At 51.3% G+C, this 17,729-nt stretch overlaps 1 pseudogene; it reads left to right on the forward strand.

Moving 5' to 3' along the window:
- The first annotated feature begins 16,668 nt into the window (after positions 1-16,668).
- On the forward strand, positions 16,669-17,703 carry LOC118649342 (annotated as a pseudogene).
- The last annotated feature ends 26 nt before the right edge of the window (positions 17,704-17,729 follow it).

A 17,729-nucleotide genomic window follows, 5' to 3' on the forward strand; every position in this document is an offset into this window, starting at 1 on the left:
GTTAGGTCATCTCATTCCCTTGGGCAGTGACTGGTCTAAGGGATGGGCATGAGACTACTTCTGGCCAACAGGAGGTAAGGGGAATCACGGTGAGCTTTGACCTCCTCCTCCCTTCCTGCTCTGACACTGCCATGTGAAAACACGTGTCTAGAGCTCTGGCAGCCATCTCGCAACCGTGAAATGACACATCTGGGTGAAGACGGAGGGAAGAGCTTGTGTCCCTGACCCCAACCCCAGGAACAGCTCAGCCTGCACTTCTTGTTCAGGGCACTCTACCCGTCCCTACGGGGTAAACCACTGTTGCACATGTTTTCTTGGACTTGCAGCAAAGCATCCTACAGAATTCAGAGCTGCACACGTGTTTAGGTGAAGGAAATCTTAGTTCCTGGTCCATCCATCAGACCAGACCACGGGGACCCATCGCCTGGAGGCCAGGGTGGGGCTGGGACCATCGAGTCACCTCTTTGAACCTGTTTCCTCAACCATGAGAGGGGAATGGGATCCGTGATCTCAAAGGTCTCCCTGCAGCCCCAGCGAAGCAGATGTCCAGAACGGAAATGCCACCTCCGCGTCAGCCTCAGGAAGCGAGACAGGACCAGCCACGGCCGCACCTGCTGCAGCTCCCGGCGTGGGCAGGCCAGGCGAGCCTCAGCTGCGCTCTGTTGTTCCTGGCATCGGCGCTGACAGTGTGGGTTCTGGGAAAAATGAAAAAATTAGGGAAGGAGAACTGTCACCCCCTTGAGAATACAGGCTGCCCTGGGGGCGGCGGATGAAGTCTAGTGGAGCCACCACAGCCGGATCCTGACGTCTGTTGTTGGTGTTTTGTTTTTACATTTTGCAAAAATGACATGTGCTCAGAGTCCAAATGCAAACGCACAGGAATGTTTAAGATAATAAAAGTGCCGCTCCCCACCCTTCCCAATCCCACCCTCCCACAGTCCAGTTTTGGATATTGTTCCTGACATTTCTTCTGTCTTATACACACGTAATGCCACATATTAGGAAATAAGATGCTAGTGATGACACAGCCTATTAAAGCATGATACAGGTATGCAGCCTGGAATTAATGAAGTGGAGCACATGGATTTATACATATAAAGAGTTTTTAAATTTTGTTTTAGAGAGAGGAAGGGAGAGAGAGAGAGGAAGGGAGAGAGAGAGAGGAAGGGAGAGAGAGAGAGGAAGGGAGAGAGAAAGAGAGAGAGAGAGAGAAAGAAAGAGAAACATCTATGTGAGAGAGAAACATAAAGCTGCTGCCTCCAGCATGTACTTCAGCTGAGGACTAAATCCACATCTCAGGTACATGCCCTGACCAGGAACAAACCCACCACCTTTTGGTGTATAAAACGTCATTCCAACCATCAAAGTCCCGGCCAGGGCTACATATACAGATGTTTAAAAAACAAAAGTAGACTTACTCTACCTACACTGTAAAGAGACCTGTTTTTAACAACTATCTTGTGGACATCTCTCTAAGAACACATTTTCCCAGTCTAGTATTCCATACTATTGGACGCACACGATTTATTTGTTAATTATATTTGTATTTTTCAGAGAGGAAGGGAGAGGGAGAGAGAGAAACATCCATGATGAGAGAGAATCATGGATCGGCTGCCACCTGCACGCCCCCTACTGGGGATTGAGGCCACAACTCAGGCCTGTGCCCTGACAGGAAATCAAACCGCTGCCTCCTGGTTTACGGGTCATTGCTCAACTCAGAGCCACACCAGCCAAGTACACAACTTATTTTTTTTTTTACCACTCTTCTATTTATGGGAGTTATTGCCATTATTTTTTGTTGTTACCCTTGTCCATAGCTCTTCCTGAATATCCACAAGTGCTTCTGTAGGGTAAATTTCCAGAAGTGGGAATGTGTAGCAAAGGTTTATATGTTTCACGTTTTAATGTGAACATTTAGCATCAAATCACTCTCCAGAAAGATACTACTTATGATATGGTTGTAATGAGCTAGTTATTAATAATAGGAAAGAAGCTAAGCAAAGGGAGGGCCAGACAGTACAGGCACGTCATTTGAGCAGCTTCACCAGGAAGCTGCAATTTCTCACTCCAGGGAGGGGCCCAGCAAAGGGAAGACAGACACATGCCCAGTAAAGTAGGGTGACTAGGGAAGGCACTTGTATGTCAGCCATACCTGGGGACAGAGATGGTCGTCCGGAATGGGCGTGGCTACTGCAAGTGTGTGGCCATTTGGGCCCTAATCCCCTAAACAAAGAAGCTCACTCCTTGCTGCTCCTTGCTCTTGGGCTCCTGGCGCTCGGGGCACACTCTCTCGGTCTTGCATTCGCCTGCCTGGCCCAGGGCCACGCGGGCCCCACGCACAATGGACTGGAGGACTGCGGCGGCCTGATGCGAGTTGGACTGTGCGAATGCGGGCCGGAAGCTCTGGACACTGGCTTGATTGCAGCCTTCCTGAAACCCAGCCGCACCTCTTGTGTGACTGGACTGACTGAGGGAAACCCAGGGGTGTCGTTCCATGGAAATAAAGCTTTCTACTACATCGCATCCTCCCGTGGGAGTCTCGGAAAATTCCCTTTCTCAGGATACCACAAGAACTCCACCCCCAGCAGCAACGGGGTGGGGGCGGGGGGGCGGGCAGGGAGGGGTTGAGTCCCTCTCCTCTCCTGCAAGACTTACTTATCCATCCCCAACAGTGCACGAGAGCATCCCACTTCTGCATAATTTTGCCAAAAGAGGACATTACCAATACTTTTTTATGCCTTTCAATCTGTTAAGTAAATGAATATATACCAGCATTGCTTTAATTTACATTACTTTCTAGAGAAATCAAGCTTCTCTTCAATTTTACTTCTTTTTCCCTCGAAGAATTGTCTGGGAATCCATTTTTTTTACTGGGCTGTTTGTCTTATCCATTTTTAGAAGCTCTTTGTATACCACTTATTCTTTGCAAATATTACGTATTGCCTACTATGTATTATAAATATTTTTCCCAGTCTGTTTTTAATCTCTTAATTCTGTTTATGTGTCTTTTTTCATACAGCAGTTTTTCATTTCATGAGGTTAAGCATGTTGGTCTCTCCCATTTGTGGCTTCTGGGTTTTGTGTCTTAGAGAGTAAGATGAACCTGCAACCTGCACTTCCCCCTCCACCAGGGGGGCCCGCCCGCTGCCCCCCCCCCCCGCCCCCCCGCCCCCCTTCCGCAGGTGGAAATGCCTCCTGGCTCAGCTCCCAGTTCCGGGCTCTGCTCTGATTCGCTGCCTATCTTTTCTCTCCTCTTGCTGGTACTGCCTTTGAAAGGTCAGCATTGTTCCAGGTGTTTTGACATCTGGCCTCCGGCGTCCCTCACTCTCTTGCTCAGAATTTTTTAGGCCTTGCTCTCCTCTGTGAGCCCTGCACACACACGCAGGTAAATATTATGAAGTTCAGCAGACACTGTGTTCTTTAAGGAAGAAATGTGGACATTTTAATGATAGTTTGAGAGCTGGCACTTGAGGTTGAGGTCGAGAAGCAGCCATGGCGTCAGGCCTGCTGTTTGTGAGTGTGTAGCTGCTGAGCCTGAGTGCAGGGAACCAGCCCCACCCGGCAAATCACAGCCTGGGCGGGGCGGGCGGGTCTCTGCGTGAGGTCCCAGGGGGATGAGTAAGCGGGTGCCGCTGAGAGGCACAGACACCCCATCCTCAGCTCCGTGACAGCCCGATGCCTCCTCCTGGGCCAGAGCCCCTCCCAGGGCACTACGGTCGGAGACAGGTCCTGGTCCAGTGTGTGGCCATGAGGCCAGAGGGTAGCCTCAGCTTCCCCAAGTTGACTTTTTAAAAAAACCATTTTCACCATTTCTGCTAGTAAGAGCATAGCTCAGTGACATTAAATACATTTGCATTATGCAACCGTCACCACCAGAGCATTGCCACTTCCCAAACGGAAACTCTGTCCCCATTCGTTTTCTTCCGCGGCCCCTGCGGCCGCCTTCTGTCTCTGCATGTGGCTGGCTAGGTGTCTCGCAGGAGTGGAGTCGGACAGTTTGTGTCCTTTGTGTCTCAGTGCTTCCCTTGGCACAGTGTCCCCACGGTTCATGCACGTTGGAGCCCGTGAGGACTTCCTTCCTTTCTGAGGAGATGGCATTCCACTGCGTGGAGAGGGCGCCGGCCCTGGCTGTGCTGCGACGGGGACGGGAGGAGGTGAGCACGGTGCTTCCTGGTCACCTGCACGCCAGGGCCCGGCGGGAACAGCGCGCCAGCCAGCATCCCCCAGGATGGCGCTCCCACTCACCTGCTGCTCCTGACGGCAGGTGCGGCCTGGCTCCACCTCGGAGTCCACACTGACATCCCCATTTGGCTCAAAGCATCCCTTCATCTGACCCCAAAGCCCCCCTCTTCCTGACCCCCACGTCTCTACTGGGAAAGACCTGGCCCGGGGCGCCTGGTAAGAGAGGGGCGGGGTGCTGCAAACCCCCCTGGGAGCTCGTGGAGCCCAGAAAGTGACCCGAATCCTCAGCCTCTTCGCTAAGCTTAGTTCCAGGTTCCCTCTCGCTCCGAGACGCCCCCTGCATCTCTCCAAGGGGCAGGTTTGTCTCCCCCGAGGGTCCCGGGCACCTGGAGCTGCCCCAGGGCCCGCTCAGCCTCGGGAACCCTGGCCCTCCGTAATAAAGAAGCGCTCTCTGAAGAGCAGGCCTTCGCACGCACGGTCCACCTCTTCTTAGCGCATCTGCTTCGCTCTCTGTCCCAGGAAGGTTTGCACCCCAGCCCCTCTCACTGGGCACCCCCCCCTCCCTCCCGCCCCGTTCCTGGTCTTTCCCGGCATCCTCTTCCTCGGGTTCCTAGCTTCCTGGTCTGCACTTTCCCTCCAACTGCAAACTGCCCTGTCAGCCGCCCTAGTCACCGCCAAGGCTGAACTGCCCTGAGTTTCTGTTTCAGGACCCACCGCCCCACACCCCTCCAGCCCTTTCCTCTGACCCCGCCCCCCTCCCAGTCTGTTCCTCTGTGGCCCCGCCCTACCCCGCCCCGCAGATGTCCCTCCTGGGGCCCTGGGCGCTGCCTTATTTTATGGGAAAACTAGAGGCCCAGTGCACAAAATTCGTGCACTGGGGGGTTGTCCTCAGCCCAGCCTGCACCCTCTCCAATCTGGGACCCAGGGATCAGGCCTAAACTGGCAGTCGGACATCCCTCTCACAATCCGGGACTGCTGGCTCCCAACCGCTCGTCTGCTTGCCTGCCTGATTGCCCCTAACCACTTCTGTCTGCCAGCCTGATCACCCCTTAACTACTCCTCTGGCAGCCTGATTGACGCCTAACTGCTCCCCTGCCAGCCTGGTCGCCCCTAACTTCCCTCCCTGGCTGGCCTGGTTGCCCCTAATTACCCTCCCCTGCCAGCCTGGTCCCCCATAACTGCCTTCCCCTGCAGGCCTGGTCACCCCCAACTGCCCTCCCCGGCTGGCCTGGTTGCCCACAACTGCCCTCTCCTGCCGGCCATCTTGTGGGTGCTGCCATCTTTGAGGGCGGGGCAGTCAATTAACATATTCCCTCCTTATTGGCTGTGGGTGCTGCCATCTTTGAGGGCGGGGCAGTCAATTAACATATTCCCTCCTTATTGGCTGTGGGTGCTGCCATCTTTGAGGGCAGGGCAGTCAATTAGCATATTCTCTCTTTATTATATAGAATAAAGCCGTGTGCCCTGGTGCTGTCCAACACCTGCCCCAGGCCCCAGGTCCCTCTGCCTGCATCTCCTCCTCCCACCCCAGCCTCGGCCTCCCACCCAGTAACCTGCCCCTCCCGCCACTCCCCGCCCACACCTGCAGGTCTCCCTTGTTTCAGGCGAATGGGCCGTGTCCTCCATCCTGTAGAAAAAATGAAAATGGGGAGCCCTCCCTAAGCCCACAGCCTTCCAGGGGGTCCTCCTCCTCTGTGTCCACATTTAGACAAAACTCCTCCAAGGCCACGGGGAGAGCCGTCAGCAGCTCGGTTCTCAGTGCTCATCGCGCCCAGCCTCTCAGCAGGGCAGCGCGCCTGCCACGGCTTCTTTGTGGGAACACCGGCCTCCAGGGATGCCACAGCTGCTCCTGCATTGCCCGCAGCCTGCCCCTCCCCCTCGCTCTTCTCCTTTTCTTCTGGCTCCAGACTCCCTTGCCTCCTCCAGTTCAACAGCTGGCCCAGGGCTCACAGATGCTCTGGGCAAGTCCACCCCTCCTCCTGGTGCCTCTCCCACTCCCTGCCCCTGCCCTGCTCCAAACCTGCTCCCCCTCCCCTGCGCTCCTGTCTGAGCTTCCTCACCGCTCCTCGGAGCAACTGCAGGGACCTCTTTGCCGAGCTATTTTGTTATTTTCATTTTATTTTATGTGTGCACTCTTGTCCCTCTACAATCACTGGACTTCCAAAAAGAATGCTAAGAATGTGAATGGGACATTGTTCAGAACCCTCCAATTAACTCTGAGAAGGTTCTTACCCACCCACCTCTTCCAGCAGCCAGCTGCCTCGAGCATTCTGCTGCTCACACCGGCTTCCCGCCTCATCCCCAACACATGACCACACCTGCCCTGCCCTGCACCCCAACACAACTAGCTTGCTCCTGCCCCACGGACTTTGCACATTCTGTTCCCAGCCCAACAGGTTCTCCCCGACATTTTCCTGGGGCTCCCTCTCCTATCTTTCTGATTATCTGTTTAACTTGGTCATCTACTCAAAAGAGACTTTCTTTGACTGTCCTTCCTAGAATAGCGCCTGCCCTCACTGGCAACCATCTTCTCCCCCTCTCTGCGTTTCTTCCTGGCACTTACCAATGCCTGTCATTTTGTATATTCCTCTGTTTCTGACCCCCTCCCCTACCAGAATGTGGGCTCCTGTAGGGCCCAGGCTGAGTCTGTCTTACTCACTCTTGTCCCCAGCACCTGGGACACCTCCTGGTACAGAAGAGCTGCCTGACATTTGCAGTGAGACTCAGCAGTTGCAGACCCTGCGCTGTGGCAATTCACAGGAAAAGGAATACAAATCGGATTTTAAAGCATATTTAGCCCTGTTCATGAGAAAATGTGAAGTAAAACTAAATTTAGATACTTCTCACCTATCAGGTCAGCAAAAATGCAAAGGCCTAATAACACGCTCTGTGGGTCATGCTGAGGGAAAGAGAAACCCCTGCTGGTCACAGGTTTCCACTGCCTGCAGACTGGGCCTAAGGACCGGACAGTGAAACCTGTGGGCTCCCAGCTGACGGATCTGGGGGGACTGGAAGGCCAGCAAGCAGTCCTGGACTCCAACGCTGGCTTCCCTCATTCCCCACAGAGAGCCTCTCAGCTGCAGTGTGTGGTGTGCCCTGCCCGCCTGCTGCCTGCGGTGCTTCCCAGGCCGGGCCCTCCCCTGAGGGCCCAGCTTGCAGTTCTCAGTGCCACAGGGACATGTTTTTATGATGATGTGATGTTGAGAGCACCTGAGAAGGCACATGGGCATTTCTTTAATTATTGTCAGCTGAATCCAGTGGCGTCGGCAGAGCCACAATCTGGAAACATGCTTTGCCAAAAGGCAGGAGTGTTGTTAGCTTGACCTTCAGCCCAGGTGCCAGGGGATAGGTTTTGTTATTTAAATCCAGCCAAGCACCAGGAATGAATAGGACTCTGGCCCACCCAAGAATGCACATAATCTCCTTTGTCCTGACTTTTAGTAAAACCTCCTGTTTTTTGCTGTATAAAATAAACACGCTGTATTGGCTCTGGGTCCCTGTCCCTGTCTCTCCATCAGAGGACAGTGGTCCCACCCAGCCCCAGCTTTTTCCTTCCATCTCTGTGTCTGTCTCTTTTTTTCATTTTCTCAATCCCCAGCCGCCCCTACTCAGAAACCAGACCGCTCTCTAGCCGCTGGATACAGAGAAGAGAGAAACATTCACAATGTGATGCACCGTCCTGGCATGTTGATTTTACTCAAAGATTGTTTTGGGGAAAAGTCACCATTTTTATGTTAAATTACCACTGATATGGCCCTGGCTGGTTTGGCTCAGTGGATAGGGCGTCGGCCTGCGGACTGAAGGGTCCCGGGTTCGATTCTGGTCAAGGGCATGTACCTTGGTTGTGGGCACATCCCCAGTAGGGAGTGTGCAGGAGGCAGCTGATCAATGTTTCTCTCCCATCGAAGTTTCTAACTCTCTGTCCCTCTCCCTTCCTCTCTGTAAAAAATCAACAAAATATATTTTTTAAAAAATTACCACTGATATGTTATGAGGAGAATATAGAATTCTAAACATTTTTAAGCCTTTAAAATAAAAGAACTCAGACTTCCAGTCAAAATGACTGCATAGGTAAGCACAGTGCTTGCTTCCTCCCACAAGCACATCAAAATTACAAATAAACTACAGAACAACCATCATTCAGAACTGCTGAATGGAAGTCCTATAACTAGGGAATTAAAGAAGAGGCCACCTGGAGACTGATAGAAAGAGCAGAGATGCGGAGTGGGCTGGTCCCACACCCGCATGTGGCAGATAAAAATCGGGAGGGATATCTTGGCTGTGGAGGCCTCCCCTGAGGGGAAAAGGGGTCCCAGCCCCACACCAGGCCCCACGGACAGGGTTCCAGTCCCAGGAAGAGAAATCCCCACAACTTCTAGCTGCTAAAACCAATGGAGACTGTGGCTGAGGAAGACAGATGCTGCAGGAGTCCCAGGCAGTTCCTCCTTAAGGGCCAATGCATGGACTTACAGACAGAACCCACTCACTCTGAGCTCCAGCCCTGAGGCAGCAGCTTGAAAGGCAGCAGAGACATAGAGGAGGAACTGAATTCTCCAGCATTAGGGCAAGAGCTGCGGGGAGCAGCTTTCTCCCAGGCAGAAGTGCTGGCAGGGGCCATTATTCCTTTGTTGAGCTCTCCTCTACAGAGCCAGCAGGCAGATGCCATATCTGAGTCTCCATCAACCTGGCTCACAATGCTTGCCCTGCCCTGGTGATTCCCTGTGACCTTGCCCTACCTAACTGTGGGCACACCCAAGCTGTATTTCCAGTAGCTTTTTCATATAAATAGCCTGTCTTGGCTCCTGTTTCAGATTTTCCTAAAATCTCTCAAACAAGCAGTATCTGGTCTCAACAATCCTATACCTCTCACTAAGTGATCCCATGACTTGGCTCACATCTTTGCTACACCTAGGCACCTCCAAGACCAGCACAAGTAACAACCATCTGCAGATCACTTTGTAGCTCATGCTGGGTAACCCCAGGGAGAACACAGGTGGTGGCTGACCTTGGTCTGCACCTCCAGGGATGTCCCAGAGCCAGCACACCCAGTGGATAGCTTCAGATCATATCAAAGTACCACCACCCAACCACCTCCACAAGTGACACACTCAAGGGACAGACTCACTGGGCACCAGAGACCCACAGAAATAAGGCCTGCTCTGTTGAGTGGGCCCCTGCACAGCTGTTCCTCCAGAGGTCAGTGGCCGGTGGTTATAGCCAGTCCTTGCAGCTGACAGGCCTGGAGGTAAATGCCTCCCATTGAGCTGCCAACAGCAATCAACGCTCAACTACAAAGGAGGGTATACACAGCCCACCTGGAAGGCCCACCTGGAGTGCCCAGCTCAGGTGAGTGGGGAGGCTATACATGGGACCCTACAGGACACCTATGACACTAGGCCACTCTACTAAGACTAAGAGATATAGCAGCTCTACCTAATACACAGAAACAAGCACAGGAAGCTGCCAAAATGAGGAGACAAAGAAATATATCCCAAATAAAAGAATAGAACCAAAAAAAATAGAACCACAAAATAGAGACAAGCAATATAGAAAATGAGGATAGTGTAAGAAGCCTTTGGGACAACTTAAAGCCAACATTCACATCATGGAGGTGCCAGAAGGAGAAGACAGAGAGCGAGGGACTGAAAATCTATGTGAAAAAATAATGACAAAAGACTTCCCTAACCTGGTGAAGGAAGTAAACATACAAGTCCAGGAAGTGCAGAGTTTCAAACAAGAGGACCCAAAAGAGGCCCACACCAAGACAGATCATAATTAAAATGCAGAGGGTTGCCGAACCGGTTTGGCTCAGTGGATAGAGCGTCGGCCTGCGGACTCGGGGGTCCCGGGTTCGATTCCGGTCAAGGGCATGTACCCTGGTTGTGGGCACGTCCCCAGTTGGGGGCGTGCAGGAGGCAGCTGATCGATCTCTCTCATCGATGTTTCTAACTCTCTATCCCTCTCCCTTCTTCTCTGTAAAAAATCAATAAAATATATAAAAAAAATAATTTGAACTTTTTTAAAAAAAAATGCAGAGGGTTAAAGGCAAAGAGAGAATCGTAAAGCAGCAAGGGAAAAGCAATTACCCACAAGGAAGCGCCCATAAGTCCGTCAGCTAATTTCTCAACAGAAACTTTGCAGGCCAAAAGGGATTGGCACAAAACATTTACAGTGATGAAAAGCATATAACCCAGATTGCCCAGCAAAGCTCTCATTTAGAATCAAAATACACATAAAGATCTCACCAGATAAAAAACTGAAGGAGTTCATCACCACAAAGCAGTATTATATGAAATGCTAAAGGGTTTTCTGTAAGAAGAAGAAGAAGAAGAAATATATGAACAATAAAATGGCAATAAATATCTATCAACAATTAAATCTAAAAGATAAATAAGTAAGCAAGCTCAGGCTAATTAAAAAGATCCCTGGCATTGTACTACAATCTTGTTTAGACAAATTCACCCGATGCCTTCGTGAAGAAAGGTGTTTACCAAAGGTGGCTGGAGAAAGGGGGGCTGTCTTTCCCTTCCTGTGTATCCAGCCACCTGCCAGCCAGTCCTCTCCCCTTCCCCACTGCTCAGGCCACTTACTGCCTTGGTGACTCTCAACTCTCCCATGTGCCTGCCAGAGAGTCCCCAGGCCCCCATTTCATGCTGAAAAGGTGATGCTAGGACATAGTGGCAGACCAAAGGGAGAGGTCCCTGCCCTGGGACCTCTGGGGGAGGGGAGGGGGGGGAATGGGGGGGTAGACTTTAGCCCAAAAGTCGCCCATGGCTGGAGAGCTATACATCTGACAGTGGCCCTAGAGGAAAAGTGAAGGCTGTATTGGGAGGTTGTTTCAGGGGGACACGACTTCACTGGGGGGAAGGGAACGAAGGGCTGCTTCTCAAAGGCAGTCTTATTAACGGTGACCCTACAGGTGAGCAAGAATTGGGCAGGTGGAGGGGGAGGCAGAACAGACTCAACTGATTGGCGACTCTCTCAGGAATGGGGGGTGCACCTTCAATGGCATTGGCTGGACAATTCGGGTTAAAAACCCAAACTGGCTCTAAACGTGGCCGGACAGGCCACTGGGCACTTACAAGACACCTCCAGGCTCTGCTGTGGTTGTGTGGTGGGATGTCTCCCTCCGAGGAGGAGACGCTGGGAAGCCGCGCTGGGCAGGCTCCGTGCTCAGAGCTGCCTCAGCCGGCGCAGACCCCATCAGCTGCCCAGGGCACCCAGGAGAAAGCGATCTTCCACCGAAGGCGGGCGGGGACGCAGACTGACGCCAGTGGTGGCCTCGGGCCCTGTCTGGTTTGAAACTCAGGTTTCCAAGTCGCTCAGGTGGGGCTGCAGAAGCAAGCGGTCAACGCAGGGCAGCCAGTAAGGGGTGAATTCCAGGTAAACAACAAATAATCAGTTACTGTATGCCCTCAACATTGCAGCAGATGTACTTATGCTAAAAATTATCCATTGTTTACCTGAAATTCCAATTTTCCTGGACGTTCTGGTGTTTTATCTGGTGACCCCACGTGGCCCACAGACCAGGCCCCCGGCCCTTCGCCAAGGGACTGGCAGGAGAAGCTCTTGAAAGTCTCGCAGCCGCTGGGTGCCCCGGCCTCAGGGCTCACGGCTCTGCGGTGGATCCAGGCAATGCCCACGGCGAGGCTCCCCCCGGTGCCCCACCTGAGGAAAGTCTTAAGCTAAGACTTTTAAGGGACCTGAAGTAGCAAAGAAAGGCCCGGAGAGGAGCCTGAGGAGAGTAGAGGCAGAAGGTCAATGCAGGGCGCCTCCAGGAGGAGAGATGGAGCAGCCCGGGGGCCGCAGAGAGGCACAGCTGGCTGGGGCTGAGGACTGACCACTGCCTATGCAATGGGGGTGCCCGAGCCAATGGACGCAGCAAAGAGGCTGCAGCGGCGACTCCTACGTCTGCCCACACAGCTCTCCCTCAGCCTTTCCTGGCCTTGGAGTGAGGACTCGCGCAGGAGCGTGGGAGAGACAGATGCTGGTTGGCCGCCAAGGCCCACCCACATCCGCAAGTGCCGCTTCTTTTCAATTCTTCTGGAAAAGGGCAAGTAATCCCCAAATAAGGGCACTTGTCAGCAATGGCTTCCGGGAAATGGAGCTCCCTCGGTATGCAGCCAGTGTGGGCGGGCCACCCCAGATCGCCCCAGCTGGCTCGGGCCCAGGAATCCCTGTGGAAAGAGCCATCTCCCATCGGGGCATCTCACTTCCACCAGCTGTGGTGTTTGGTGTGGCCTGGCCAGCAGGCCCAGCAGGAGATGCAGGGGCAGGAGCACCCAGGGCCTGAGGTGCAGACCTGGCACCCATGTTCCAGGCTGGCAAGGTGCAGCCTGGAGGAAGCAGGCTGCCTCGTAAGGGACTTGCCTGTGCAGGTTCAGCCGCACCTGGCAGGAGAGCCGCCGCGGCTGCTGTTCCTGCTGCTTGTACTTACTCCCTTCCAGGGAGGCTGCTCTGTGGAACCCCAAAAGGACACATCCCTTGGGTATCTGATGATGCCGAAGGGTGTCACATTCCACACCAGGAAGGCCTTCTTTTTGAGGAAAATACCTGCATGGCTATGGCAGGCACCACAGATCACTCCACCCTCTCTCCAATATTCCACGTTAACAGACCCTAATTCTGTTCAGGGTGGGCTCCTCCCTCCTCCCTGGGACCAGTCATGACAGATCACCCTGTTCCCCTGTCAGTGACTGGTTGAGTGGGGAGATGTGACACCATCTTGGCCAATGGGATGGAATCTGAGGGGGTTGGAGGTGGGTTCTGAGAAAGGGTTTTGGCCTGCCTTTGAACACAGATGTTCTGAACATAGATCTTGTGACCTTGGTTAGTTTGCTGTTAAGAAAAGGAACTTAAAAATATTTTTATTGCCGAAACCGGTTTGGCTCAGTGGAGAGAGCATCGGCCTGCGGACTGAAGGGTCCCAGGTTCGATTCCGGTCAAGGGCATGTACCTGGGTTGCGGGCACATCCCCAGTAGGAGATGTGCAGGAGGCAGCTGATCAATGTTTCTCTCTCATCGATGTTTCTAGCTCTCTGTCTCTCTCCCTTCCTCTCTGTAAAAAATCAATAAAATATATTAAAAAAATATTTTTATTGTTTTCTCAGAGAGAAAAGAAGGGAGAGGGAGAGAGAGAGAACCATCGATGTGAGAGCAGAACATCGATAGGTGCCAGCTGCACGCCTCCTACTGGGGATCGAGCCTGCACCGGGCATGTACCCTGACCAGGAATCAATCCGTTAACATTTTGGTGCACAAGACGACGCCCAGCTAACTGAGCCACATCAGCCAGGGTCTTGATGCAGGAACTTATTTCTAACCTTCACCAGAAAGGAATATTAATTTTTCAAATAAGCAATCATAGCAAGTGCATCAGATAGTGTTATTCCCTCCAGCATGCGCTTCCTTCCCCATGGAGGTGGTGGATGGTCAAGTATTGAGTGGTGGCTGGAAGTGAAGGCTTTGCTGCCAGACTGTTGGGTTCCAATTCTTGCCTTGCCTTCCCCAAGCTGAGCTACTTGATCAAATTATTGAACCTCTTGGAGACTTCCAGTCAAGACGGTGGCGTAGTTAAACACCGTGCTCTCCGCCTTCCACAACCACATCAAAATTACAACTAAACTACAGAAAAACTATCATTCGGAGCTGCCTGAAGTCTAGCCGAACAGAAGCCCTATAACCAAGGATATACAGAAGAAGCCACAGCAAGACTGATGGGTGGGGTGGAGACTCAGAACAGGCTAGTTCCACACCTACGTATGGTGGTTAAAAGTCAGGAGGAATGTCTCACCTTTGGAGGTTTCCTCTGAAGAGTAAGGGGTCCCAAGCCCCACACCAGGTTCCCCAGCCTGGGGTTCCAGGAGCAGATGTCCACGTAACTTCTGGCTGTGAAGACCAGTGGAGATGGTGACTGAGTGAGACAGAGGGCTTCTGGAGTCCCAGGTGTTCCTCTTAAAGGGTCCGTGCACGGACTTAGTAAGACATGCTCTCTCTGAGCTCCAGCACTGGGCAGCAGCTCAAAAGGTGCCACAGACATACAAGGAGGAAGTGAATTGCCTGGCTTCAGAGCAAGGGCTGGAGGGGTGCCTTTCTCCCAGACAGAAGTGCTGGCAGAAACTAGTCTTCCTTTGTTGAGCGCTCCCTGTGCCCAGTCTGCACGTGCAGGCAGACGCCATATCTGAGTCTCCATCAACCTAGCTAATCATGTTTGCCCAGGCTGGTGAGTCCCTGAAGTGCCCCCACCTCACCTAACTTTTGGACTAACCCAAGCCACTACAAGTGGCTTATCTATACAAACCACCTGTTTTGGCTCATGCTGTGAATGTTCCTAAAATCTCTCCAAGGTTCACAAACCCCAAACAAGCAACATCTGCCCTGTACCATTTTCTAAACATCCCCAAGCCCAGTACTAGTGGCAGTTGGCCTCCGATTGCAGCTTAGCCTCTCCCAGGCACCTCTAAGCCCAGCACAGTGGCAACCATCTGCAGATCACTTCCTAGTTCATACCTAGGGGCCCCAGTTAGGACAGAGGCAGGGACTGACCTTGGCCTGCACCGGTGCCCTCCCCAAGGCCCCAGAACCAACATACCTAGTGGCCAGCTATAGACCACACTAGAGCACCACCGAAGCACCCTCCACAAATGACACACCCAAAGGGCAGACTCCACTGCACCAGAACCTCATTGAAGTGAGTCCTGATCCATAGAGTCAGCTCCTGCACAGCAGCTTCACTGTAGTCACATCCAGTCCTCATAACCAATCAGCTTGAGCGTCAGTCCCTCACATGGATGTGACAACAGAAATACAGGCTCAGCTACAACTGGACTGCACACACCTGGAGCACCAGGCTCAAGTGACCAGGGAGTCAGAACCACTGGGTCCTACAGAAAACCTACTGCATAAGGCCACTAAACTAAGACTGGGAGAGGTAGCAGCTCTGCTCAGTTACATAGAAACAAACACAGGGAGGCAGCCAAAGTGAGGGGCACAGACACGTGTTCTAAACAAAAGAACTGAGCGAAACTCTAGGAAAATAAGTAAACAAAATGGAGACTCTACCTGACGCAGAGCCCACAGCACAGGCTATGAGGCTGTTCAGGGAACTTAGGGGAGAGTAGATTAACTTAGTGACAACTTCGAGGATAGGAAACACAAAATGGAGACTCTACCTGACGCAGAGCCCACAGCACAGGCTATGAGGCTGTTCAGGGAACTTAGGGGGAGTAGATTAACTTAGTGACAACTTCGAGGATAGGAAACACAAAATGGAGACTCTACCTGACGCAGAGCCCACAGCACAGGCTATGAGGCTGTTCAGGGAACTTAGGGGGAGTAGATTAACTTAGTGACAACTTCGAGGATAGGAAACACAAAATGGAGACTCTACCTGACGCAGAGCCCACAACACAGGCTATGAGGCTGTTCAGGGAACTTAGGGGAGAGTAGATTAACTTAGTGAGAACTTCGAGGATAGGAAACACAAAATGGAGACTCTACCTGACGCAGAGCCCACAGCACAGGCTATGAGGCTGTTCAGGGAACTTAGGGGAGAGTAGGTTAACTTAGTGACAACTTCGAGGATAGGAAACACAAAATGGAGACTCTACCTGACGCAGAGCCCACAGCACAGGCTATGAGGCTGTTCAGGGAACTTAGGGGAGAGTAGATTAACTTAGTGACAACTTCGAGGATAGGAAACACAAAATGGAGACGGGAAGCATAAAGAACTAGTCAGAAATGGAGAATACAACTACTGACATGGGAAATACATTAGATGCAATCAACAGTAGATTAGATGAAGCAGATGACTGAATCAGCAATTTGGAATATGAAGTAGCAGAAAACATCCAATCAGTGCAAAGAAAAAAAAAAAGAAAAGAAAAGAGAAAAAAAGGACGATAGTTTAAGGGACCTCTGGGACAACTTCAAATGTACCAACATTTGCATCATAGGAGTTATCAAAAGGAGAAGGCAGAGAACTAGAAATGGAAAATCTATTTGAAGAAATAATGATGGAAAACTTCTCTCATCTGGTGAAGGAAATAGACATACAAGTCTAAGAAGGACAGAGAGTCCAAAACAAGATGAACCCAAAGAGGCCCACACCAAGACACATTAAAATTAAAATGCTAAACGTTAAAGACAAGGAGAGAATCCTAAAAGCAGCAAGAGAAAAGCAGTTAGCTACCCACAAGGGAGCATCCATAAGACTGTCAGCTGATTTCTCAACAGAAACTTTGCAGGCCAGAAGGGATTGGCAAGAAATATTCAAAGGGATGAAAAGCAAAGACAACCAAAATTACAGCAAAGCTATCATTTACAATTTAAAGACAGGTAAAGAGCTCCGCAGGCAAAAAACACCGTCCGTCCCCCCCACTTCACCTCCCCGCCACACACACACAAAATAAAGGAATTCATCACTACCAACCCATATTGCAAGAAATGTTAAAGGGACTTCTTTAAGAAGGAAATACTGTTGGCCCTGCCTCAGTCATGATGGCCCACGGCTTCCAGAGCAGCCACCAGGACCTCTCCTTTGTGCCCTGGAAGCTGACAATGGCCAAGACCCACATCGTGTGGTCAGCAGGCGTGGAGAAGTGAGCTGATGTACTGCATAAGCCGTTTCTCCCTGAAATGATGTTTGGAGACACCATGGTTTAAGAATCCAGCGTGGTTCTGGCTCTGAGATTGAGTTTAATGCTCCAGATGCATTCAGATGTGTAACCACCTGCCAAGAGAGGCTTAACCACTCCTATGTGGAGGAGTGGCAGGAAAGCAGGAAAGAGGGGAGGTTAACAAACCACATGATCGGACCTTACAACCAATGAGAACAGAGCATTACTTGGCAAATCACTTATGTTGAAGGTTGTACCGACAACAGATCATATAGGCCAGTGATGGCGAACCTTTTGAGCTCGGCGTGTGAGCATTTTGAAAAACCCTAACTTAACTCTGGTGCCGTGCCACATATAGAAATTTTTTGATATTTGCAACCATAGTAAAACAAAGACTTATATTTTTGATATTTATTTTATATATTTAAATGCCATTTAACAAAGAAAAATCAACCAAAAAAAATGAGTTCGCGTGTCAGAGGTGTCATAGGTTCGCCATCACTGATATAGGTAGAAACTGAAAGCCAGAGAACAGATTAAGTTTTTTAAGAAGTTCTCCTGTTTGAGGATGAAGTTCATGATCATGGAGCTTCGAGCCTTAGTGTGCAAATTAAAGGAATGCCTTCCGCTCCTTCAGCTGCTGCGGGCTTCTTGAGAATCGATGGAGTGCTTTACCACGGCACAGGGCTTTACCATGAGGCCAACAAGACCTACACGTTACAAGAATGGACATTGTAGGAGAGCTAAAACTGCTAATTTAACACGTTTCACCTTCCTCTTCACAGAACCTCATGAAATATCACAATATTTACTGATCAAGAAGGCAGTTTGTGAGAAGCTAATATTTCCAGAAAGAATTGATCATAACCCCACAGACTCACAAGAAAATGCAGCTGTAGAATAGAGTGTGACTGTACTACACACTCACCG

Source organism: Myotis myotis, unplaced genomic scaffold, assembly GCF_014108235.1.
Source record: "Myotis myotis isolate mMyoMyo1 unplaced genomic scaffold, mMyoMyo1.p scaffold_m19_p_29, whole genome shotgun sequence".
NCBI classification, from domain to species: Eukaryota; Metazoa; Chordata; class Mammalia; order Chiroptera; family Vespertilionidae; genus Myotis; species Myotis myotis.